Source organism: Mus musculus, chromosome 2 (assembly GCF_000001635.26).
Source record: "Mus musculus strain C57BL/6J chromosome 2, GRCm38.p6 C57BL/6J".
Taxonomy (NCBI): Eukaryota; Metazoa; Chordata; class Mammalia; order Rodentia; family Muridae; genus Mus; species Mus musculus.
This window is the reverse complement of record NC_000068.7, coordinates 172,254,340-172,279,609: the sequence shown is the minus strand read 5'-3', so window position 1 is coordinate 172,279,609 and position 25,270 is coordinate 172,254,340. Positions and strand designations below refer to the sequence as shown.

The following is a 25,270-nucleotide window of genomic DNA, read 5'->3' as shown; positions in this document are numbered from 1 at the left end:
TCTATTTATCTCCTTGAGTACTGAATGACTTCTCATCTCCTGGAGCATGAGACTTGACTCTGTTACACCGTCTGATGCTCCTTTTCTCCTCACTGTACATTTTCTCTCTTTCCTCAGCTCGCTCCCTTTCATTATAGGCCTATATAACCGTGGCCGATAATGACCGAACAATAAGTCAATACTAGTCTATCAAGAAGTCCTCTCTGCCAGAGTTGTTAATTCATAACTCTTTGATTTAGGTTCAGACAGATTCCTTTTGGACAAGGGAGGCAGCCACATTCTTTGCCAAGATATCACAATAATGGCTTCCACTGAAAACTCTTGAGCCGGGCCCCCACAGTTCAAATCACTCTCAGCACCACAGTCTTTCACACTCCCGCTAGGATGGCCCATTGAAGACTTAAACACTCAACTGCTTTCCTAATCCAAAATCCACATTCCTCCAAACAAAAGCACGGTAAGGCCTATCAGAGCAACACCCCAATCCCTGGTCCTGACTTTTGTCTTAGTGAAGGTTTCTATTGTTGTAAAGAGACACCATGACTCATACAAAGGAAAACATTTAATTGGGGCTGACTTACAGGTCCAGAGATTTGTTTATGTCATTATTGTCATGGTGGGAAGCATGGCAGCATGCAGGCAGACATGGTGCTAGAGAAGGAGCTGAGAGTTCTACAACTGTATCAGCAGGCATCAGGGAGAGAGAGAGAGAGAGAGAGAGAGAGAGAGAGAGACTGGATGTGGCTTGAACATTTGAAACCCCAAAGCCCACCGCCAGTGACACACTTCCTCCAAGAGGCCAGTTTCTCTAATCCCTGTCAAGAAGTGTCATTTCCTAAAGTCCGAGTATTCAAATCTATGGGCCTGTGGGGCTATTCCTATCCAAATCACCACAGTCTGGTTTTTCTTCAAGGATCATATTAGGCCTTGCCACTGTGGTCTCATGATGCCACATGGTGATGCTGGGTTCTTTCTGGATTATCCCATCTGTAGATAATGTCTGTCTGTCCCTCAGTAGAGATTTGAAGTTTTTGTTTGTTTGCTTGCTTGCTTGTTTTCTTTAATCACAAAGTATTGTCTGATTTCTACACCTTATAGGAATTAACTTTCTCCTTATACTTAAAAAGACAATTCAGGTGGAGACATTTCAGGACAAGCTAAAAACACATGGTAAGAGGCTATTGTTCTTGATGAAGTTACTGCTCTGGGTCCCATTGGGTCAGGATTAATTCACAGTGAAGTCACTTGTGGGGCATTGGGCTATGCACAGACAGTCTGGTCTCCAGTCGTGTTGAGAGGTAGAATCCGGGTACCCCGTGGTGGTAATTCCCACCTACATGGGATGGAAGGCGTTCCCTCATATCTCCTGGACTCCTGGCTTCTGTCAAAGTTACCGCCCCCACAGCCCCCACAGGAGAAGTGTGGCTAGTAGTCATGTAGACAATGTCCCAAGCTTCTGACCTTCAGGCTAGACGCCTCCCAGTTACCTAGCAACAACGAGATAACAAGCCCACCATAAGAGAAGCTGTTTGGCCCCACCTCACTCTCTCCTCTCACTCTTACTCTCTCTCCCTCGCTCTCTTAAGCTTTTACTTACCCCCTCTCTCTCTTTAACCTTTCTTACTCTCTAGCCTTTCTTCTCTCTCTCCTTTCCCCATTCTCTCCTCTTGGCCATGACTGGTCTCTCTCTCTCTCTTTTACCTTCTCTCTTTCCCCCTGCCTTTCTACAATAAAGCTCTAAAACCATAGACTGTCTCTGTTCATCAAGGCCCACTGTGCTTGGACGATAGGTAAGGCTTTCTCCTAATGAGCTGTTTCTAATCTCCTGTCAGAAGGCCATCCTGTGCTCCAGCCACAGACCAGACTTAGGACTCTCGCCTGCATGGGAACCTCTTTCCCTCTTTCCCTCTGCCCTCTCTCCTGTATCTCTGGGGCTGAGGGTGTTGCCCCAGGGCTCCTGGTATCGGGGGTTGCCCCTTGTCCACCCCCCTCACCGTTGAGTGGGGTCCAGTGGCTTCACACAACCAGATACCCACCCGGGACTGAGTGGAAAGCATCCAGCAGCCCTCCCACATCCACCTGCCCAGAGCACAGGAGCTCTGGCCGGACGTGGGCTCTCTCCCTCCCCACCTCTTCCCCCACACCCCAATTCCCCACAGTCATTCACACCTCACTTCCCATCACCAAGCTGAAACTACACTCATTTGCCTTTACAGAGCTTGAAATTAGAAAGACAGTAGCCACATTTTCCAAGCAGCCACTATAATGGAATTTTTTTCTCCGACTTTATCCTTACACAAAAAGAGTCAACCTTAAGTAACCCATGCCGACAGTTATCTGTCTCCATTTCCATGCTTACAGTGAAAATATCTTAGAAATGATTTATCTATTTTTTTTTGCCTTTTTTCAGCTTTCATTATTATTACCATTATCATTATATTTTTGCATGGTGTTTTGCCTGCAAGTATATTTGTGTACTGTGTGTGTGCTCCTGTGGAGGCAAAAGAAGGCACTGGATTCCCTAGAACTATAGTTACAACAGTTAGGAGCTGCTTTGTTGGCACAGACAACCCAACCCAGGTCCTCTGGAAGAGCAGCCGGTGTTCTTACCCACCGAACCATCTCTCCAGCCCTAGTTTCTGTTTCCTTCAGCCTACAAAACCAACCCATCCTTGGTTCACTGAAAATCTTGATTCTCTTTTTTGTGGACTGAAATGTTGCCCAAGCCTTGAGTCACATATAGATCTAATAAAGATCTTTAAATTTTTTATAACCTCATCCTTTGATGGATCACAGCTATCCTTGCTCCTCATCAAAATCTCTGGCTAGACTCAGGTCTTTGATGACTTTTCCCTGTCTTTGAGGGCTGCTGAATGATAATGTAAGTGCAAACCCAATACCTGCCTCTTCCTCCATATTAACCAGTTGTCAGTTAACCCTCACCCTTCTAATTTTTTTTTCTTTTGCTGTATTTACTTAACTATCTCTCTTTGCTCAGGAGCACAGACTTGGACTCACAGCTTCCCTAATGGTTCATATTTCACATTCTCTCCCATCCTAATCAGCTGAGTGCTCCACTGGCCCCAGATTTAGCCAGAGTGATGTGTTCCTTTGACATGCTGTAAACATAGCCTAACATGTGCCAGGCTCACCTCGTTCCATCCCTCCCCTAGCCCTGAAATCAGCCATGTCTCCGATGAGTCATTTCCTCAGTGAGGATGTTTAGAGTTCAGACTTGGGTGACAGCTGCTGCTTGTGGGTTATCTGCTCCTGGGCCCTTTCAGGAAGCACTCTTATATGTGCATGACTTCACGCATGTGACTCCTGCTCCAGGGCATCACAGTCTGGGTTTATATCTCACACTGGGACTTCCCAGACTGAGAAGGCCATCACACATATCACATCGGTGCAAGAGGCATCCTGAGATGACTCCAGGGGAAGGGGACCGTTTTAGCTCACTGACAGAGTGTTGCCATGGCTTTTGTCACACTGTGTGGCTATGTTGGAGAAGCCCTTTAAATGTCCCTTGGGCTCAGCTTCTTTGCTTTAACACAAGGGTGTGGCCTTGTTCTTTGTAACCCCATTTAGGAAGCTCAGGCATGGAAGACACCACGTGGCCTTGTAAAGTGTATTTCTCTTCTACATCAGGGTCAGCAAGGATGCTCAGTGGGTAAAAGTGATTGCTGTAGAAGACTGACAACCTGAGTCTTGCCCCGCAAACCATGTAGAGGTGGAAGGAGAGACCTGACCCCACAAAGACGCCCTCTGACATCCACAGTGTGAGGAGACATGCTGCCCACCTGTCTTGTTAGTTTTTGAGACAAAACCTCTGGTAAGTCTGGACTTGGCCAAATAGGTTGGGCTGGCCACAGTGAGCCTCTGGGTTACCTGTTTCCATGTCGCCTGGAATTATGAGTGTATCGCTGTGCTTTTCAAAAAATTATATTTAGTATTATGCATGTGTACATGTGTATGTGTGTGTGATTGTGTGTGTATCTGTGTGCATGTATGTGTGTATATCTGTGTGCATGTATGTGTATGTGTGAATGTGTGTGTATCTGTGTGCATGTATGTGTGTCTATCTGTGTGCATGTATATGTATGTGATTGTGTATCTGTGTACATGTATGTGTGTATGTCTGTGTGTGCATGTATGTGTGTGTCTGTGTATGTATGTGTGAGTATGTGTATGTGCATGTGGTTGTTTATGTATATATATATATGTGTGTGTGTGTGATTGTGTGTATGTTGTATATGTGTGTGTGTCTCTCTCTCTGTATGTGTATGTCTCTGTGTGTGTGAGAGAGTATATGTATGTATGTGTGTCTGTATGTGTGAGTGTGTATTATGTATTTGTGGGTATGTGTCTGTGTGTATATGTTTATGTATATATGTGTGTGTATGTGCTTGTGTGTATGTATGTGTATGTATGTACATATACATGTGTGTCTGTGTGTGCGTGTATGCATGTGCATGTGTGTGTGCATGTGTATCTGTGTGTGTATACTCCAGCATGTGGAAATCAGGCAACATGTGTTGCCCGTTAGTCCTTTCCTTCCATTGTGTGGGCCCTGGAGACTGAACTCAGGTGGTGAGGCTTGCGTAGTGTGCTGGTTTGGATGAGTCTGTTCCCCATAGGTTTGAATATTTGGTTCCTGATGGCTGGTGCTGTTTGGGGAGGCTTAGTCGGTGCAGCCTTGCTGGAGGAAGTGTGTCAGTGGGGACGGGCTTTGAGGTAACGCCTCCACCATTTCCTGTTTGCCCTCTCTGCTTTGTGCTTATGGCTGAGCATATGAAGTCTCAGCTTCCTGCTCTGGCTGCCTTGCTCGGCTGCCTCGGTGGGACCACGGCTAAGATAAGCCCTTTCCCCTGTAAGTTGTCTTGGTTGTGGTGTTTCCGCATAGCAGCAGGAAGGAACTAAGTCACTGGGCAAGTGTTCCCCCACCAAACTGTCTCAGTGACCCTGAGCCTGGCCTTTCTCAGGGGCCTGGGCCTGAAACTCAGGTCCTTGTCGTCAAGGCAAACACTGATGGCTGAGCCATTCCCCAGACCCCACATGCATTAATAGGAGAAGGTGTGTATCTCAATCCACACAGCAGAAATGCCATAGGACGGTGTTTATTCAACATTTCTTTCCCAGTCCATGTAACATTGGTTGTTTGAGGTCAGCCTCAGAAGGAGCGGTGACACAAAAGGTAGGGAAAGTGCTCTGAATCAGGGTTCTCCCTCCCCAGGCCCCCCAGACCACTTCCTGTTAAACACCCAGTAAGACATCACTGCCCACCAATGGATCTGTCTCTTCTAGAACCCAGCACCCAAACCCTTACCTTTTCCATAGCTCTTGGCTTTATCTCATACTTTTGCTTACCAATGACCCGAGAAGGCATCCTTCCATCTACCTGCTGTTTAGTCTCTCACCTGCAATGGTGGTCTTCATAGAGTGCTAATGCAGGAACCACAGGAGGGACCTGAAGCTGTCATAGCCACTAGGAAGAGGCTGACCCCAAGTGCTTGTTGAAAGGCTCTGGAGGGAGAAGCTTCCAGCTGAGAAGTGATTAAGTTAATAAGACAGAGGAGGGAGCGGTTTGGGGAGGGGGAGAGTGGGAGCTCTAAGATTTGGGGGTGGGGTGGAGATGGAGTTCTCCTGGGAACTTGTGCTGTCAGAGAACATCTGGTTGTCAAGGTAGGGTTGATTTTCTGCTCATCTCATCCTGAGAGGCATTCAGTGTGCTAAACAGTAGGATTTTTCACTTTCCATTAAATCACAAATGCCAATAATTATAAATAGAAACGTGTTTTAGAATGTGGCCTTTTCATTCGCCCACCGCGTGGCTACTTCTCTCAGGGTGTGCGAAAGCGCTTTGCCTGCGGTATTAAAAATGTTAAGGGCATGAAGGGCTACCAAGGGAGATGTACACTTGCTCTTTCCAAGGCCTGGATTCAGGCACTTGGAACCTGATGCCTGCTTTTGTCAGGGCTCATACAGGCAAACATATTGATGACTGTGTAGGAGTGGAAAGGTGTCGTCCAGTTCTTCACCTATTATGATGGTCAGGACCCAGATTCCCAAACTGAAGGTCACCCAGAGAAAATCGTAGAAAAGTCAATTGCAGCTTAGCATGACACGGTTGGCTCACAGGTGGAGAGTTGAAGCCCGGGGGAGCTTGATGCATTTGGGTTTGATGAAGCATACATGGCTGTGGAGAGATACGACAGACAGCAAGGAGGGTCTGTTCTGAAGACAGCAGACTTAGGGGACTCAGCAGGACTCTCTGTTTAGATTCTTCTCTTCCTTAAGGTTCTCTCTCTTTCATCTGGGGCAAGAAGCAGAAGCCCTGCAAGTGGGTCTCCCAGGGAGAAAGGAGAGAGGAGGCAGGAGCCTCTAGAGATGCTATGGCTGGCTCTGGGCACAAACGCTTTCTACAACCGGCCTTGGGGAAGAGCTTTCTTTTTTCTGTCCAACTTCCTTTTAAAAAGTAGTGTGTATTGTACGTGTGCATGTGTGCATATGCTGTACATGTGAGCATGTGTGTGTCTATGTGTATGGATGTGTGTTGTATGAGTGTGCAAGTGTGTGTTTTATGTGTGTGCATGTTTCTGTGTGCACAAGTGTGTGGTGTATGCATGCATGTGTGCATGTGTGTGTGTCTGTGTGCACGAATGTACGCATGTATGTGTGTACTATGTGTGTGCAAGTGTGTGTTTTATGTGTGTGCATGTTTCTGTGTGCACAAGTGTGTGGTGTCTGCATGCCTGTTGCATTTGTGTGTGTGTTGTACTTGTGTGCATGTGTGTGTGGTGTACCTGTGTGCATGTGTGTGCATGTGTGTGTCTACATATCATGTTCTGCAGGCTGGTGTCTCCCTCTATTGCTTTCCATCTATTAATTAATTAATTAATTAGTTTGTTTCTGAGACAGGATCTTACTAGCTCTGACTATCCTGGGACTTGCTCTGTAGACCAGGCTGGCCTCAAACCTACAAGATCTGCCTGCCTCTGTCTCTGAGTGCTGGGGTGCAGTACTGTGACCGGCTCTATCTTTTTTTTTTTCAGCTAGTGTCTGTCTTAGTTAGGGCTTCTATTCCTGCACAAACATCATGACCAAGAAGCAAGTTGGGGAGGAAAGGGTTTATTCGGCTTATACTTCCATACTGCTATTTATCACCAAGGAAATCAGGACTAGAACTCAAGCAGGTCAGGAAGCAGGAGCTGATGCAGAGGCCATGGAGGGATGTTCTTTACTGGCTTGCTTCCTCTGGCTTGCTCAGCCTGCTCTCTTATAGAACCAAGATTATTAGCCCAGAGATGGCACCACCTACAAGGGGCCTTTCCCCCTTGATCACTAATTGAGAAAATGCCTTACAGCTGGATCTCATGGAGGCATTTCCTCAACTGAAGCTCCTTTCTCTGTGATAACTCCAGCCTGTGTCAAGTTGACACAAAACTAGCCAGTACAGTGTTACTTACTGAGCCTGAAGCTTGTGGATTCAGTTGGCTAGACTAACTGGCTAGGAAATCCCAGGCAGGGATCCTCCTGTCTCTGCCTCTTCAGTGCTGGGATTGTAAGCACGCACTGCCATGCCTGGCTTTTTAATGTAGGTAATGGGGGTGGGGTGTCCATACTCAGGTCATGCTTACACGACAAACACCTTACTCATCCGTTTCTCTAGCCTGGGAACTCAGGTCTGTCCGATTCACTTTGGGAGAGGGAAGCAGGAAGGCCCTTGCATGCAGCCTGCCAAGGGGCCCCACGTGAGGTGCTATGCTCTGACCCATCGTCAGAATAAAGGTGTTTTTGCCTTAAAATGATAGAGTTGCCCTCAGCTGTCCGATTCTCTGCTCCTCTTCCTCAGCAGAAATGATATCATTCCCACACAGGCTTGATCTGAGAAGGTCTTAGCTTCCAGCTCACTGTGTGGAAAACTCTCCTGTTCGCAGGGCCTCAGTTTTCTCCATGGGTGAAGATAGGAAATAAAAGAATTGAGGAGAAAAAAATGTTCATTCCCCACTCCCCCAGGTTCCTTTGGCATTCCTCTCTTGCTGTGACAGAGGCAGATAGACCTGAGCATAGAGCAGGCTGCTGCCAGGCAGGAGAGCATTCAGTGGTCTGCTCCTGTGTCCTCTGCTCCCCAAGGCCCCCTCTATGCTCAGGTCTATCTGCCTCTGTCATTCTTCATCGGGGACATTTGGCTGAGTGCCCGCTCTGCTCCTGGCTCTGTGGCACACCATGGGGTGCAGGGGGGGGGACGACGACATGGCAGCTGGATCTCTCCTGGGGTGCAAGGTGTCACCCGTTAGGGTTCCGCTTTCTGGACCGAGGGCTTCTGTTGGTCCTCCACACCCGCCCTCACCTCTCTGCATCTGTTCACTGTCTCAGGAGCTGCTCATACCAGAGCCTTTCTTGTCCCCAGCCTCTGATTGCTTCAGCAGGAGCGGGGCGTTGTGAGGGAGGCTGGGATGTGAGTTTTTCTGGCTGCCTTGCTGTGATGTCAGGAAGACTCAACTCTTTTCAAAACAGCCTTCCCTGGGTCTCTCTCCCAGCCTGTGTCTCCTCTCTGTCTTTGGGTTTAGTTCCCATGTTTCTTGCCGACTTTCATACCCCCATCTTGTAAATAATACCTTTTGTGAATATATTCTTTTGAAATTACGTCAGTCTGGAAGGCCCATCTGTTTTCTGCTGGGTTTCTGACTTGGCTCACCGCAGCCTTCGTGTACAGTGAAGTGTGGATCGTCAGGGCAGGGCTTCTCACATTCAAAAGCATTCACAGAATTCGCTAGGAAACCCAGGGTGCCTAATGAGGAGTGAGTTACAGCCTAAGATTTCTCCATGTTGGTTATCTCGGGAAGGGCTTTCTCAGTATAAATTTTCCGCTACACAATGTGGTATAAATTATTACTAAAAAGCGTTTTCCACAGTGAATACATTCATAAAGCCTCTCCCCTGCATGAATTTCGTGATGCTTAATGAGATGTAAGCCTTGGCTGAGTGCTTAGCACCTTCCCCTCCCAGGGCCTCTACTCAGGCAGAGTTCCCCTTCTTCTTTCTCAGGCTCATGTCTTAGTTCTCTTAGTCTCTGCTGTGGAGTCTCCTGTATGGGGAAGGTTCTTTCTTGACCGTGTTCCCAGGGCGTTTATTTCATTCTTAGCAGAGCTGTAGCAGATCAGCTTTGCATCTCCGTGGAAGAGACAATGTTGTATTTTTACAGTTCCCAGAACATCAATCTGACCGGTTATTTCTCTGCTGATGAAAAGAGCCAACTCAAGCCAGATTAAATTATACCAAATGCAGGTTTGTTGGGAAGGGAGAGGGAGGAGGAGAGGAGAGGGAGAAGAGAGAGAAAGAAAGAGTGTGTGTGCGCCGAGGAGGGAAAGAGAGAAAGAGAGAAAGAGAAGGACACGGACACACAGACACACACAAAGAGAGAGAGAGAGGAGAGAGAGGGGAGAGAGAGAGAGAGAGAGAGAGAGAGCGTGCGCGCGCATGCGCGCAAAATGTCATGATTATATAGGGAAGAGCATGGGGAGGGGCAGCCCAGTCCCTGGGCCAGAGTTGGGGGCAGGGTATGCCAGACAAAGACTGAGGGATGCTGGGAGAACCTGGAGGCCAGGTCTGCTTTGATATGTGAAATACGCACCTCAGCCCCTTGTCCAGATGTCCAAAATCACACCCGATCAAGTCTATCTTAGGCTTCAGATTTGTTCTAAGGGTGTCACAGAATGGGGTTTTAGTTCCTGGGGAAATGTTGACAGGTTAAACCCACATCTATTATCATCCTCCCCTGAGTGGTGGTGGTTGTGGTTGTTGTTGTGGTTGTAGTTGTAGCTGGGTGTTGTTCATATGAAAAGTCTTCCTTACTTTTGTAGCTGCTATAGGCCAGGGCCCACTTTTTGGAGATTATAAAAAAATAGAATAGAAAGAAGGATTTTTAAAAAAATCTTTCCACTTATATAAGGAACAAACATCTTCAAAAACTCTCTGGCTGGAGTGGACTCCTTCGCTTCAGTGTTAGAGTAATCTCGAATGCAAATATTCTTCTTGCTCCATCTCCTTCTTCACAAACACCCCCACCCCCACCCCAGGACCTGAGGGAGGACTGAACCCAGGGCCTGGTGCTTGCCAGGCCAGCACTCTACCACCAAACCAAACCCCCAACCCCTCATCTCTCCCTTCTGACATTTTAAAAATCGACTTTACTATTTGTGTGTGTGTGTGTGTGTGAGACAGTCCTGCATACGATGACACACACTCAGAGGTTAGAGGAGAACTCTGTGGATTGATTCTCTCCTTCTACTTAACCTGGGCCCCAGGGACTGAGCTCAGATGCTGAGGTGTGGGCACCAAGAGATCCGACACGTTACCTAATCTGTGTAATGGGAGACCTTTGCGATGATATCAAACAACCCCTACACTTCAGCAGCTTGTAAAACTGTAATGGTGTTGGCGATCTCACTCCAAGTGTGTTGTGTGTCATCTTCCTGGGACCCAGGCTCAAGAAGTAGTCTCTACCTGGGAAATTCTAGGCTGTCAGGGGTGGGGATACAAGAAAAAAAATGTTAAAGCGTCTTTATTGGTCATAGAAATATTATATTTGTTTCCATTTTGTTACCTAGAATGTAGTGTAAAATCTAGGGGCAGGGGCAGGTCTCTCTAGAGGGGCGGGGTCAGGTGTCTAGATAAGATACATGTCAGTCATATGCTAGCAAGCAGTTTGTATATGCTTATGATAGGAAGAACCAACAATGAGTATCATGAGCCTAAGTAAATATGTGGGTTTTTTTTTTCTTCCAAGACCTGCGTCTTGTAAATTGCAGCTCTCCCTGTTGTCCTGATGGCAAGTCCTTAGTTCCTGTGCTGGCCATTGCCCTAGAGATGACGTTGCCGGCATCCCGGAGACTGTATTCAACTCTCTTTTTGTTGAATCCTGTCTTCTACTTCAATGTTAATTGTCTGGCTTAGTATTTCATTTTAATCACCATTGTAATGGCCACATAATATAGCAAGAAAATCTAATAAAAAAATAAAGGTCCCCTTTGCCTACTGCAGCGTCACTGCAGTAATTAGTGTATTGTATGCCATTTGAGATATCCGTCTACTAATTTTTGTATTCATGAGAAATACGAAAAGTTTTACTTTTTGTTTGTCTACATGTGTTTTCATGTAAGTGGAGTAATACCACAGATCTGATTCTGCAACCCATTTGTTTGTTTGCTTGCTTGCTTGTTTGTTTTTATAAACTTGGAACTCTTCCCCTGCTCAATCGTATTTTCACCTCTGACTTTGGGGCATTTCAGGACATCGCTATCTTCAGATTATTCCAGAACTTTCATGGTAGCTCACAGTTGTTCCCAAATCCTCACCTCTGGGTACTACTAGAATGCATGTTTTTTCCTACCTGCTTTGCCTCACATTCTCTAAGGCAGAGACACATGATGACCACGCCCTATGGAAAGTTAAATAGCTAAACTCTCCTTGAGGGGAGTTTATCCACTCACAGTTTCAGGAGCAGAGGGACCCTGTGCCCTGCCTACGGTGTGCTCAGTGATATAAAATGTTTCCAGTCTGCAGGGGGAGAATGGTTCTTCGTTGTGATTCACGTAGCTCTTAAGTGGTTTTGAAAAGCAGACATTAACTTTTCCTTTAGATGAAACCCGCTGTGTCAGGAGAGGCGGGGACATTGTCTGAGAGCCAAAGTTCAGCACTGATGCCTGTCTCTGTTCCCGTCTTCTTTCCTGCACACAGTGACTCCGTAAACTCTTTCCTCATGAAGAGCCAGTCATAGTTTGTTAGAAATAGGTTCGGGGTGGCAACAAGGGAAAGAGCCCACCACTTGGAGTGAAGTCTGCACAAGTGCAACTCCACTCTTGACCAAGAGGATGTCCATGGAAGAGCGTGCACACACAGGATGCATGCACACACAGGATGCATGCACACACAGGATGCATGCACACACAGGATGCGTGCACACACAGGATGCGTGCACACACAGGATGCGTGCACACACAGGATGCGTGCACACACAGGATGCGTGCACACACAGGATGCATGCACACACAGGATGCGTGCACACACAGGATGCATGCACACACAGGATGCATGCACACACAGGATGCATTTGAGCTCTATTCTAACTCAGGTGCTGACTCTGTCTTTTCCCCATTGGCTGTGGTCAGACCCACGGTCTTGTTAGTTGGCTAGTCTGAAAAGAATTGCTAATGTAGGAAATGGGGAAGGGACCACCGTTCTAAAGAGAAAAGGTTCATAGCTCCAGCCACCAAAATCTGGGCCTTTGCATAAACAAAGGTTTTGCCAGGTTGGGGGTGAGGTAAAAGTTTGCATAAAAGTCTTAGAAGGGGAAGCTGTTATGAACTATAAATCAGTGGTATAATGCAGTATAATGTGGCGGTAGTGGCGGCAGGAGTACCTCATGAGTCCTGCCAAGGTGTCCCCCTGAAGAATCAATCACACCATGCAGTAGGCCCAGTATAAAGATTTATTGAGGAAGAAGGGAGCAGGGACCTGGAAAGAGGTAGAGGCAGAGAAAGTGGAAGAGAAGAACAGAAAGAGAGAAAGAGAGGACGGCTGGGAACACGTGGAGGACAGAGAAAGAGGGTGAAAGACAGGGGGGCTGGAGTAGGGAGCAGTCCTCTTAAAAGCTTTTGCCTCTGCCACACACATGCACATGGCTCGTGGTGGCCCAGGTGGCATGCGATGATGCAAGCTGTTGCTAGGTAGCTCTTGGGAGGAGCCTAGAAGAATTGTCTGTAAGGCAACAGAAGTAATTGAGGAAAACACTAGTTGTAGATTTCTGACCCCTATCACGTGTGCACACACAGGAAAGAATTCATCTTCAACACCGAAGAAATCAAGGCATGCTGTTTCATTCCCTGAAAGCCCAGCACGTCAGTGGCTGAAGCAGGAGGATTGCTGCAAATTTGACACTAGACTGGCTTACAGAGACTGTTTCAAAACAAAACAAAACAAAACAAAACAAAACAAAACAAAACAAAACAAACAAACAAAACAAACCAGAAAACAAACAAAAACAAAGCAAACATCAAAAAACAACCCCAAATTCTGCAACCCTGAAGATGAACTTCTACTTTGCAGAAACGGAAGCAGAACTGTACATTATAATCTTCATATATGCATGTTGGTGTCGTTGCTGCAGAGGGAGGAAGGATTTCTGTAAGGGTCTTCAGGATAAACTCCAAAACCAGGAATGTGCAAAATGAGACCCCAGGGATTCCCAAATTGCCTCTCATATAACACAAGAGGACCCCAGAGGAGCACTGACTCCCTAGGATCAATGTGACTTGTGTAGGTGGGTGTCACTGGCATTTGACAGGGTGATGGGTGCCTCAGATCGCAATTGACAAAGGACAGCATGTTTCCAGCTTGGTTTTCTGCTCTGGCAAGACGGCCCATCTGGGAGTGTAGCTAACACGTGCAGGTTTGTTCTCTGTGCAGAGAATTCATAACTCAGACGGGGAAGGCCTGGAACACAGAGAGGCTTTAAGTCAGTCAAACCATGGAAGGCAGAACTCACCGTTTCCAATGGTTAATGACTCGTGTGACAATTCTCTCAGTGTGGGACAGTCTGACCTTTCATTTTAGAGAGCATATAATTATTAATATTTTCTTCCAGGCATCAACAGTCACCTCTTGTTCTATTAAATTAAATTAAAATTTTTGGTGTACTGAGCATTGGGTCATTATCAAATCATAGAAGGACTGAGGCGGGCAGATCTGGAGGTTTGAGCTTTCCCATTAAGGGGGCGTGTCTATCTCATCAGACTTTGGGTATCAGACAAACATCAGATTTTGAAGGCTGGCTCTTTTTAAAATACAAGCCAGTTTTTTTTTTTTTCCTAAATTGGTTTAAACTTTCAATTTATTCATTTTATTTGAGATAGTTGCCCTGGCTGGCTTACAACTTACTATGTAGTCCAGGCTGGCCTAAAATAGAGAGATTCACTTATCTCTGCCTCCTGTGTGCTGGGATTAAAGGTGTGCATCGCCGCGTCTGGCAATTTGTTTGGTTATTAACTGTTGACAGGATGCTCTGGTGTGTATGAGTGGTTTGCCTACATGTATGTATATATGTGTACAATGTGCATGCCTGGTGCCCTTGGAGCGGGGAGAAGGCTTTATCTTCCTTGGAATTGGAATTGTGGATAGTTGTGAGCTGCCATTGAAGCCACATCCTCTGCAAGAGAAGTAAATGCTGCTTTTAACTGCAGACCCCTCTCCATAGCTCCGCTCTGGGGCTTTTGTCCTTTGTGTTTTCTGAGACAGGGTCTGCTTTTCTTATTACCATGACAAAGTGCCTGGTGAAAATTAGTTGGGGTGGGCTTGTGCTTTGAGGGGACACAGTCCATCAGCACAGGGAAGTCAGGGAGGCAGGAAGACGAGGCAGTTCCCCCATAGTCCATTCGCAGTTGGAGTGTGGGGTGGGGCCAGGGGACACAACGTGATGTACACTGACACATCGCTCATTTTCTTCTTTTGTATTCAGACTGGAGTCTCAGCCCAAGGAATGGTGCTGCCCCAGTTCAGGGTGGATTTTCCTATTCCATTTAACCTAATATGGAAAATTCCTCATATACCAGCCTTTCGGCTTATCTCCTTGGTGATTGTAGAATCTTTCAAATTGACAATATTAACCACTGAAGGGTTGAACTTCAGTCCATGCCGGCATGGAACTCACTAGGTAGCCGAGGCTAGCCTTGGATGACAGTGATCCTCCTGCCTCCTTTCTTCAAGTGCTGGGATTACAGGCATGAACCACCTTACCCAGCTCAGAGTTTGTTTTCTAAGATGAACAGGGTCCTCTTGTCTTACTAATGTGCCATGGTGGAAACTGCTCGGACTTCCAGCTCAGCCCTGTGCATCCTTCGGGTATGTGGACCTGACTAACTGCCTTCCTGAGCCCCAGACTCAGTATCAATACAGCAAGGACGGTTTCCGTGTTGTTGAGAAGACTAAAGAAATGGAGAAAGCTGCACCGTCCATCCAAGTGTCCTGAGATGGTGCCACACATGTCTGCAACAGACACAGTTCCCAGTGGGAAGCACTAGTCCCTGCCACTGTGGGACTTACATGTATGTAGAACTGCTGGCTTGGGTGCTGTCTTCATCATGTCTCTTGTTGTGCATGAAGTGCCTGACAAAACAGCGTAAGGAAGGAAGGGTTTATTCTAGTTCACCCTTGCAAGGGCTACAGTCTGTCCTGGCACAGAGGTCTCTGTGGATAGAGTTGTGAGACAGCTGGTGACACTGTACCTGGAATGGGGGTGAGGGTGTGGAATGCTGGTACCAGCTCACTTCCTCCCCTTTATTCAGTCCAGGGTCTCAGTCCATGAAATGATGCCACAAGGACAGTAGAACTCTCTACCTCAATTAGCCCAATCTTGACAGTCCCCTGCAGGTGTGCCCAGGAGTTTTCCTTCGACATGATTGTGTATCCTATCAGTTTGACAGTCTGTACTAACCACTGCAGTTTTCCTTTCCTTCCTTCCACGTCCTATCTTGTCCTCCAACTCCTCCTGTCCATCTCCCACTCTCTCCTGCCTATTCTTGGCATGACACACATTCTCCTTCTAACTCAACTGTATTGATTTCCTGGGGGACAAAGTCCTACAATCTGGTTGCTCAAAGCAACACAGCGCAGGAGGCAGAAATCTGAAATTGAGGTTCTGGCCTCTGGTGTGGTCATCGGTGCTTGGCTCGCCACGGTGCTGCTTCAACCTGTGCCCTCTGTCTGTCTGTCTGGCCTCTTTCTGAGAGACACTGTGTCCCTCTGTCTGGCTGGCCTCTTTCCGAGGATCACCTTGTCCATGTCTCCCCCGACTGTGTTCCACCAAGGACGTTTCTTATAAGGAGTGGATTCCTTTTGAGCATATAAACATAATTACATCTTTAAAGACGCTGACAGATACAGAACGTTCTGGGTGGACATGAAGGTTTGAGGGTGGGTTGGGCTGCTGTATCATTAACTGAGCCACTTAAATAGAGCCAAGGTGCTTCTGGCCTCAGGGACTGGGCTGGGTGTCATGGCCTGAGTTCATGTGTACTGAGTGTAACCTGAGGACATGACTGTTTCTTTGTAAAAGTGATAATTCTGCTTCCTCTTTCAGGCCCATCAAGGCTGCCAGAAGATGAAGGCCATTTATCCCACACCTCCACAGCACAAACCACATAGAATGACTGTCATAGAATGACTGTGTTATCTCCTAATGTACACGCTGAAGGACGCATACCTGCACGGGAGAACCTGCTGACTCAGCTCAGTCTCCTTGACTAAGCACCTTGGGGTTTAACTGAAGTGGAGCCCCGCGTTCTTTATTTAAACCCAGCTCTTGGGTTGTAGACCATGGAATGCGTGCAGTTCCATTCTACGGTTTTTACAGAGATGAAGCCAAGAGCCAGAGGTTGACTTCTTTGTATAATCTATCCTTCCTTCCTTCCTTCCTTCCTTCCTTCCTTCCTTCCTTCCTTCCTTCCTTCCTTCCTTCCTCCTCCTTTCCTTCCTTCCTTCCTTCCTTCCTTCCTTCCTTCCTTCCTTCCTTCCTTCCTTCCTCCCTCCCTCCCTCCCTCCCTCCCTGCCTCCTCCCTCCTTTCCTTCCTTCCCTCCTTCCCTCCCTCCTTCCCTCCTTCCCTCCTTCCCTCTCTCCCTCCCTCCCTTCCTTCCTCCCTTACCCCTTCCTCCTTCTTCCCTCTCTTCCCTCCTCATTCCTTTTTAGTCATATTATAGCTTGTGCCCTCCCCCAGCCTTGAGCCAGCTGAATCAGACCTTGTTTTTTGCCGCATTGGGCCAGCTCTCCTAGGGCTTCCGACCTAAGTAAAGTTTGCTGTCTGTCAGCTTCCTGCAAGAAGCTCCTACCTGCTGAGCAGCCTGAGCTTGTTGTCCCAGGGAGATTCTGACAAACCATGAGATCCTGGCGTGGTGAGGGATGCCCCCCCTTAAAGTTCAGACTCAAAAAGTAAAACATTGGGCCTTGATCAGAAACTCATCTTGGTCTCCTTCTTTTCTCACCGTCCGTCCCATACAGCCCCAGCTTTCCTTTCAGGAACCCAGTTCATGTAGCCACTGGCAGCTACAATATCTATTTAGCAAAACAGATCATCAGGGACTTCTATGCCCTCCTCAGCTACCGGCCAGGTCTATAGTCCTAGATGTGAGTGTCCACCGGTGTGCAAGCTTTAAATTCACCGAGAAAACAGTTGGTTACCTTACCTCAGACCAGCTTTGCTGTTACTGCAGCGGCGGGCTCCTGTTGCCTGGCTGGTTGGGGTCGCTGCACAGGGAACACCTCTTTATGATCCTGCTGGACACTGGGGTAAGCTGTCGATGGGAACTGATTTCATTTTGTTTTCTCAATGTCAGGCTTTTAGGGCTTAAGTATATGTAGGGTATAATTGTTCTCATTTTACAGCGGAGGAATAAAGCTGTTGAAAACAGCAGTACAGGTTACAGTAACAGTAGATCCCTAGGTGACTTTTAGAATCCACCATGCTTAAGGGTGTCATATTGACTGGTTGCTTGTTTTGGGCATGGATACTTAGCCGTTTGGTGCCTCCGTTTTCCTTTCTGTAAAAGGACATAATAGATCCTTTCTACCTTTGGGGAGGTGGGGGGCGGGGTGCAGGTGGGGTGGGGTGGGAATTTAAGTAAGAACAGAATTAAGTAAGTTAGTGCCTTTAAAGATGTGAAGTTGTGCCTGGTGCCCACTAAGTCCTCAGCAGATCAGTGTCACCACAGCCTGTCACCATCCTGGTTCCTGCTGTCTGTTTTTACCAATTCCAAAGAGCAGTGTCTGGGAAGGCAACAGGCTCACACCATAGAAGACCCCTTTATGTCTGTCTCAACTTTAGCCAGTCGGTTATTAAAGGAGGGGTAGACAAAAAGTGCCCCACTGTTCTGCAGCCCCGCCCTCCCGGAGCCCCGCCCTCCAGGGGCTCAGTCCTGCCCCTCTGGTTAGCTGGCCAGCCTCATCCTCTCACCTCTCCATCTTCTGTGCATCTCCCTCATCATTGTCTCTCTACACAGCTGGATAGGACACTCCCAGGGATGGTGAGTTTGTTTAGTATCTGCTGGTATCAGTCCTGGGTTCTCCCAGGTGCCACCTGTGCAGTGTGGGTTTGATGAGCCACTCATAATGCCTATGCTATATGTACAGATTCCTTTCTACACTATGGAGTACAAATGCTTCCTTATAATATAGAATGTACTATGTCCTATACATAATATATCCTATAGATAACACATCCTATATATTTTATGTGCGATGTATGTCCTATATGTTAAATCCCACATACTATAACACTGCTACACAATATATCCTATGTAGAATATGTCCTATATTTAAATATACCCTATGCATTATATCCTATATGTGATATATCCTACCAAGTATCCTGTTAGAACGCATCTACTGTGTTCTGAGAGCTTTGACAAAGAACCACACGCCCGGTCCTGAGAGGTTCATTGACCTTCTGAGCCTTGGTTTTCTTTGGCAAACAGGAAGATTAAATCCTCCCTTGTAAGCCTGCTGTTGGAACTGCACGTAATGCCATGAAAAGCCCGGCACATAGATGCTTCAGATGTTGTGAATAACACTACCAATAGGTACTTTTTGAACAAAGGGTACATTGTTAAAAAAAAAAAAAAGATACTTATTTTTTCTAGCAAAATAAGGAAAAAACTCCACAAAGACATCGTTTCTTCTTTGAAGTTCCTTTTAGGCTATGAGTGTGAGGTAAGGGGTCCTCCATGGTAGGCTGGAGAGGGAGAGAGGATTTTCCTGGCTCTCCCAAGGTGTTTCCAGCGTTTAGAACACAGGGCCATGCCAGCCTGACTAACTGGGCTTGATCCCTGGATCTCAGTAAAGGTGGAAGGAGAAAAACCAAGCCTACAAGGTTGTCCTTTGGCCTGCACATACATTTTTTAATATCAATATGTCCTGTGTAAGTAAGGGGCATGCTTAGGAAGGAGAAGTAAAGGTTGTTTCTCTAAAATTTAAGAGTCAACCCTTTTTTATCTGGCGACCAACAGAGGGGACTAATGATGTACATGCTGGGACTCGGTCTAGCGTAGAAACACGGGTTTTACACACACACACACACACACACACACACACACACAGAGAGAGAGAGAGAGAGAGAGAGAGAGAGAGAGAGAGAGAGAGAGAGAGAGAGACTTCTTCCCCGTCTAGTACTGCAGATTGAACCCAGGCCTTCATGGATGCTACCCAAATGCTTTCCTGCCGAGTTACACCTCTAGCCCTTGAACGGGGAGTAGATGGAACTTGTGGCTCTAAGAGGGAGGCTGAGCTGTGCTCTGAACCCTGGAATGCGGCAATATGGGTAAGTTTACCCAGCCTGGCCCATGATGCCTTGTGAGGCTGGGCCATTTTGATAAGGGCTTGCTGTTGTCACAGTGGCGGGCCCTTGCAGATGGGCTTCCTTCCTTATCCAGTACTGCAGTGTCTGAGGTGCCCTGGGCTTCCTGGTAGTTTGGAGAAGTGAGGCAGGAACTGTTGCATCCTAGGACAGCAAGTATGTCATTTCTTTTCCTGTCTATTCATCGTAAACCTTGACCTTTGTAAGCAATGTGACAGATGTCTATTATATAAAACCCATGCATTTTAAGTGTATAAACAATGATCTTTAATAACTTTATTGAGTTAGGCCACCATGTCCACATCCAGTGTTTAGGACAATTTTCATTACCATAAAATTTTGCCTTTTTATCATTGACCTTACTCCCACCCAGGCCCAGGCAGCCACTGACCTACTTTGTCTGTATGGGAATCACTTTTTCTACAAACTCCCAAGGAAGAGAATCACTTAGTGTATTGTGTTTGAGGTTTACCCGCTGGAAACCTTTTTCTAAAAAACTCATTTTATTTAAAAAATTATGTATATGCACATGTGGAATCATATGCTCTTTGAGGCCAGAAGAGGGTATCTGATATCCTCCAGCTGGAGTTACAGGGGCTGTGAGCTGCCGGACATGGATCCTGAACTCGAGTCCTTTACAAGAGCTGTATGTACTCTTAACCACTGAACCATCTTTCCCGCTTCGAGTGTTGACGGGTAGAGACCCAAAGGCCACTCAGCGTGACCAAAGTCTGGATTGAGAGTCTATATTAGTGGCTGGACACTGCCTGGAGAGAAACACTTCTCACAGAGCAGCCTTGAATGCATTTTACAGGGAGCTTTAGAAGGCAAAGAACACAGAAAAAGCTACAAACATCCTGTTTGGGAGTTACAGGAAAGGCAAGCAAGCAAGCAAGCAAGCAAGCAAGCAAGCAAGCAAGCAAGCAAGCAAGCAAGCAAGCAAGCAGTTTAACAGAAGCCAAACACATGCAAATGCTGGGGCATTTGACCCTGAGTTTATAGAACAGGGTTGGGTACTTTCCCACAGGTAGAAAAGGAAGTGTCAGTTTTGGATTAAATCAAGGATGGCTCTAGCTAAGACCAGAGGGAGGGAACTTGGCCCTGCCACACTAGTTAGTTTTGTTTGTTTGTTTTGTTTTTCTTTTCTAGTTAAATAAAAATCCACTTATGGATCTGCAGATTTTGTTTTCTTCCTGTGCCAGTCAGCGGACAACTGGTTTTTCACCTTTTGGCTCTGATGAACAGGAAAGAGTTGCTAGGACATGGCCTGAATATTAGGAAAGTGCCGATCTGCACGCATCATCCTGACTGAGTGGCATGGGAGAGTTTCAAGATAGGCATGATCTTCGGTGAAATGGAAAGGGTTATTATTATTATTTTTTAATGGTATGGGGCTGTTTTAAGATGTAAGATTCTGTTAACTTATACCTTTTGGGTCTGTGATGATATCCACTTGACAGTTCTGAAGAGTGTTGGCTGAAGCTTTTCTCTGTAGTGTGAAAGCAAGGACTAGCCTGGGAAGGAGAAACAAGCCACTTTGCAAACGAGCTTATGCAAGTCCCCTAAAGGGTCAGAAAACATAAGCATCACAACATCCAAGCACTGTTTGTGACTTCGCATAGAATCTTTTAAAGGTATTTCAATCTTTTGGAGTGGTTTGCTGGGGCTGTTCTCTGCTCTACTTTGGAGCCTCCTAACTCTCCGGAGTCCTTCCTCGCTTTTCTTTAGTAAATCTATATTCTCCTTGCTTTTAAAAAAAAAACCCAAGATAAATAATATGGATGCACTTGTTAGCTGTCTAGGAATCGCTGGTGATTTTTTTTTTTTAGAGAAACTGAAGCAAGCCTGCAGCCTGAAAGGATGGGTGGATGGTTTGTGTGAAAGAGCCACGTGGCAGAGTTTTGGAAGAGAATTTAAAACGGGAGAACTGTGAGCTGTGGCGTGATGCTCACTTTATTTTGAAATCATCACTGGCAGGTCTTCCTTTCTTGCTTTCCTGGCCTATGTTTACCCAGGACTCAGAGTACACGCTAGCCATAGCGATTGGCTCAGAGAGAGGAAGGTAATGCAGGCTAATTGTCCCAAAGCGTGATTTCTATTTGACTATTTCTATAAGGCCTGTGATAGGGAAGTTTGGGGTTGCATCTCTGGTTTTCTGCTGAGGCCAGTGTGCTGACAGAGTTCAGTGTCCTTGGCTACTCCATCAGTCAGTTTTCTTCTTGCTGGACTAAATTCCAGGTGAGGAGCAACCTAAGGAGGAGTTTGTTCTGTGTCATACTTTGAGGGAACAGCTCACCACAGTGGAGGAGGGACGGTAGCAGGAGTGGCTCCAGCTGGGGCAGTGGGAACAACACTTTAGTTTTCCTCTGGGTGGACCAGACAAGAGGGAGAGGAAGGGGGCGGGGAGGGGAGAGGGGGAGAAGAGGATGACGGGAGGGGAGGGGAGGGGAGGAGAAGACAGAACTACCAGCTGGAAACCAAGTGTTCAAACCCGTGCAGGGAGGGGGCGGGGAATGAGTGGGAGTGTGTGAGTGAGATTGAGTGGGCGGGAGCGAGTGTCAGAACGTCCCATCCCCCATCACCCAAGGGCGAAGAGGAAGCCAAGGGGAGAGAGGCATCTTGGGATCTAGAGGAAGCGCTGGATGACAAAGCATCAGGCCCTCGATACCAAGGGTGTAAAGAATTCCTCTTTCCAAGTGGAAGGCTCTTGGCTCAGTCTCAAGTAAATCGAAGTTGTTAGAATTTGATTGAAGTAAAAAATGAATGCGGCGTGCTATCTCTTGATCCTCAGAATGTGCCGTGAGCTCTTATTTCTTACTGGCTTTAGGAAGTACCACACAATTTGCTTGCTTTTTTTTTTTTTTAATCTATAAAGGGTTTCATAGAGCCCAGACTGCCCTTAACCTTGGTACGTGGTTGAGGGTGACCTTGCACTTGCTTCTCTGGGTGGGTTGGGGTGGTTACTAAGAGAAGGATTGTGGGTGTGGCTTCTCATAGGAAGGGCTGCCTCAACTTCCTAGAATTTTCTCTCTTGTCTTGCCTTTGCTGTCCCGCTGGCTTGTTTTCATCCTTTCTGGGGTTTTCTGATACTTTTTTATAACTGACAGAGTCATCTAGAATAAATGACTCAGCAGAAGGGCCATGTTGGTGAGTCACACGCATGTCTGGAATGCTGGCAACTCATTTGCTTCATTTTACCTCAGACAAGCTGCTACCACATAGACAGAGGCTCCCGGAAGTTAGGGGAACGATGATGAAGATGATTCCTCAAGAAGGACAGACAGCTCATAACAATTTCATTTAATCATGATCCTTTGGATTTCCTGAGGCGTCTCCTTTGGCTTTGAGACACCCAGTGTGTCTCAAAAATACATTTTGCTTTGCAAGGAAGCCAACCTTGCTGTGATTGATTTTCAGCGGCGAGAAATTGTCCCATCTTGCTCTCAGATCTCCTACAAGGGAGGCCTTGCTTGGCTAAGTGTGAGTCTCAGCCTGGAGCATCACTGCTAAGCCAGCACTTGTTAGAAATGCAGAGAACCAGGCCTGGCCCAGTCCCATGGATCAGAGATTTCATCTTGGCAAGGTTCCAGGGATTTCAGCCTTCATTCATGTCTGTGAAGGCCTAAGGGGCATGCGCTGAACGTAATATGGTAATGGTGTGTGTGTGTGTGTGTGAGAGAGAGAGAGAGAGAGCGAGAGTGTGTGTGTATGAGAGAGAGTGTGTGTGTGTGTGTGAGAGAGAGAGAGAGAGCGAGAGTGTGTGTGTGTGAGAGAGTGTGTGTGTGTGTGTGTGTGAGAGAGAGAGTGTGTGTGTGAGAGAGAGTGTGTGTGTGAGAGAGAGTGTGTGTGTGTGTGAGAGAGAGTGTGTGTGTGAGAGAGTGTGTGTGAGAGTGAGTGTGTGTGTGTGAGAGAGAGAGTGAGTGTTTGTGTGAGAGAGAGTGTGTGTGTGTGAGAAAGAGAGTGAGAGAGTGTGTGTGAGAGAGTGAGAGTGTGTGTATGTGTGAGAGAGAGTGTGTGTGTGAGAGAGAGAGAGTGTGTGTGTGTGTGAGAGAGAGAGAGACAGAGAGAGAGAGAATGTGAGCGTTTGAATGTATGTTTGCATGCACTTGTGCCCACACACACTTACACGTGGGGGGTCAGAGGAATTCACTGTAGGCCAGGCCAGCTGGCCAGCAAACATGAGAATCACACTTAGTGGCTGCTGGCCTGTTTGGCAGCATCTCTCGGTGTTTGGTTGGTGGACTGAAAGTTGACGTTCTCTTAGGAGAGATCCTGGCCTTCAGGGGAGGATGTCCACAGGGTTGCTCACAACCAATGTTAGAAGAGTAAACACTTGTTTTGCACTAATGGTGTGTCAACTACTATACGGAGCTTTCACATGTATTTCTTTTGCCTGTGCATAGTGAGTGTGTCTGCATGTGTGCATAGTGTGTCTGCACGTATGTATAGTGAGTGTGTCTGCACGTATGTATAGTGAGCATGTCTGAATGTATGCATAGTGACTGTGTCTGCATGTGTGTATAGTGAATGTGCCTGCATGGGTGTATAGTGAATGTGTCAGCATGTGTGTATAGTGAGTGTGTCTGCATGTGTGCATAGTGAGTGTGTCTGCATGTGTGCATAGTGAGTGTGTCTGCATGTGTGCATAGTGAGTGTGTCTGCATGTGTGCATAGTGAATGTGTCAGCATGTGTGCATAGTGAGTGTGTCTGCATGTATGCATAATGAGTGTGTTAGCATGTGGGTATAGTGAGTGTGTCTGGGCATGTATGCCCAGAGGACAATCTTGGCTGTTTTCCAGTCACCATGCCCTTTGGTTTTCTTGGCGGAGTATCTTGCTGCCTTGGGGCCCACTAGTTCATAATGTAGATAAGGTAGAGCTTTGCTCACATAAGGTAAGTGTTCTACCACTGAGCCATACACCAGCCCTCTCCTTCCTTTCCTTTAAAGCTAGTCTAGTCTTGAACCATAGCTACAAAAACTAACTTCCCAATAAGTAAACGTCAGTGAGTCACATGCAGCAGTGGAAGACACAGGACTCAAATACAGGTCTGAGTTTGGAGACTGGAAACCAAATTCCAAAGAAGGTTCTGGGTATTGAAGTATTTGTTGCTTACACCTGTTCAATATGTAGTTCTCTTATCAACAGGGTATTTCTAGCTTAGCTTAGAGCCTGGGAGATAAGCTAACAGATTATTCAGTTGGCTAGCTTTCCTGGCAGAGAATCCTACAAGGTCTGGGAGCTTTCCTGGGGTCCATGAGCGCATCCCGGGTGACTGAGTACAGCAGCTCTGAGCCAAAGCGACGCAGCCTGCATTATACCACTGGCTTCTTGAACTGGGTTAACTGACCAGACACATTGGCAGTCTTTTCCAGTGGCGGTGTCTGAAATGCACACATGTCACCATGACAGCGTGCACAGAGCTAGACCCCCACAGAAGGCAGTCTACCCCTGGGATCACCAGGAAAGAAGCAGATAAGAGAAGGAGCCATGCAGTGGCTCTCACCTGGGGTGACCTGGCCATCCAGGGGTATTTGCAACATCTGGAGCTATAGCTGTCACATGTCACATAACATTATGGTGCTCCTGGCATCTTGAGTGTGTGTGTGTGTGTGTGTGTGTGTGTGTGTATGTGTGTGTGCGCGTGCGCAGAGGCCAAGGCTGTTGCTCCACACCCTGCCTTGCACAGGATACCTGGTTGTAGAAAAGGATACTAAGGCTCCAGATTGATCTCTGTGTTGCTGAGACTGACAAACTTTGCTGGGATGCAGTGCCAAGGCTTCCCGAAGCTGCTCCAAACACTGACCAGGTCAACGGAAGGATGCCAATCATAAAGCTAGACCTGCTGAGAATGCCTCTCCTGGGGATAG

The 25,270-nt window shown here is 46.9% G+C and overlaps 1 long non-coding RNA gene across 2 annotated transcripts; it reads left to right on the top strand.

Annotated features, from left to right (window-relative positions):
• The first annotated feature begins 3,396 nt into the window (after nucleotides 1-3,396).
• Nucleotides 3,397-16,481, top strand: Gm40007. 2 transcript variants are annotated; one of them, XR_867058.1, is made up of 3 exons: nucleotides 3,397-3,832; nucleotides 14,877-15,101; nucleotides 16,136-16,481. It is a non-coding gene; the product is annotated as a predicted gene, 40007 (long non-coding RNA). The 2 variants fall into 2 exon arrangements; XR_867057.1 differs by having other exon boundaries at nucleotides 12,834-15,101.
• The last annotated feature ends 8,789 nt before the right edge of the window (nucleotides 16,482-25,270 follow it).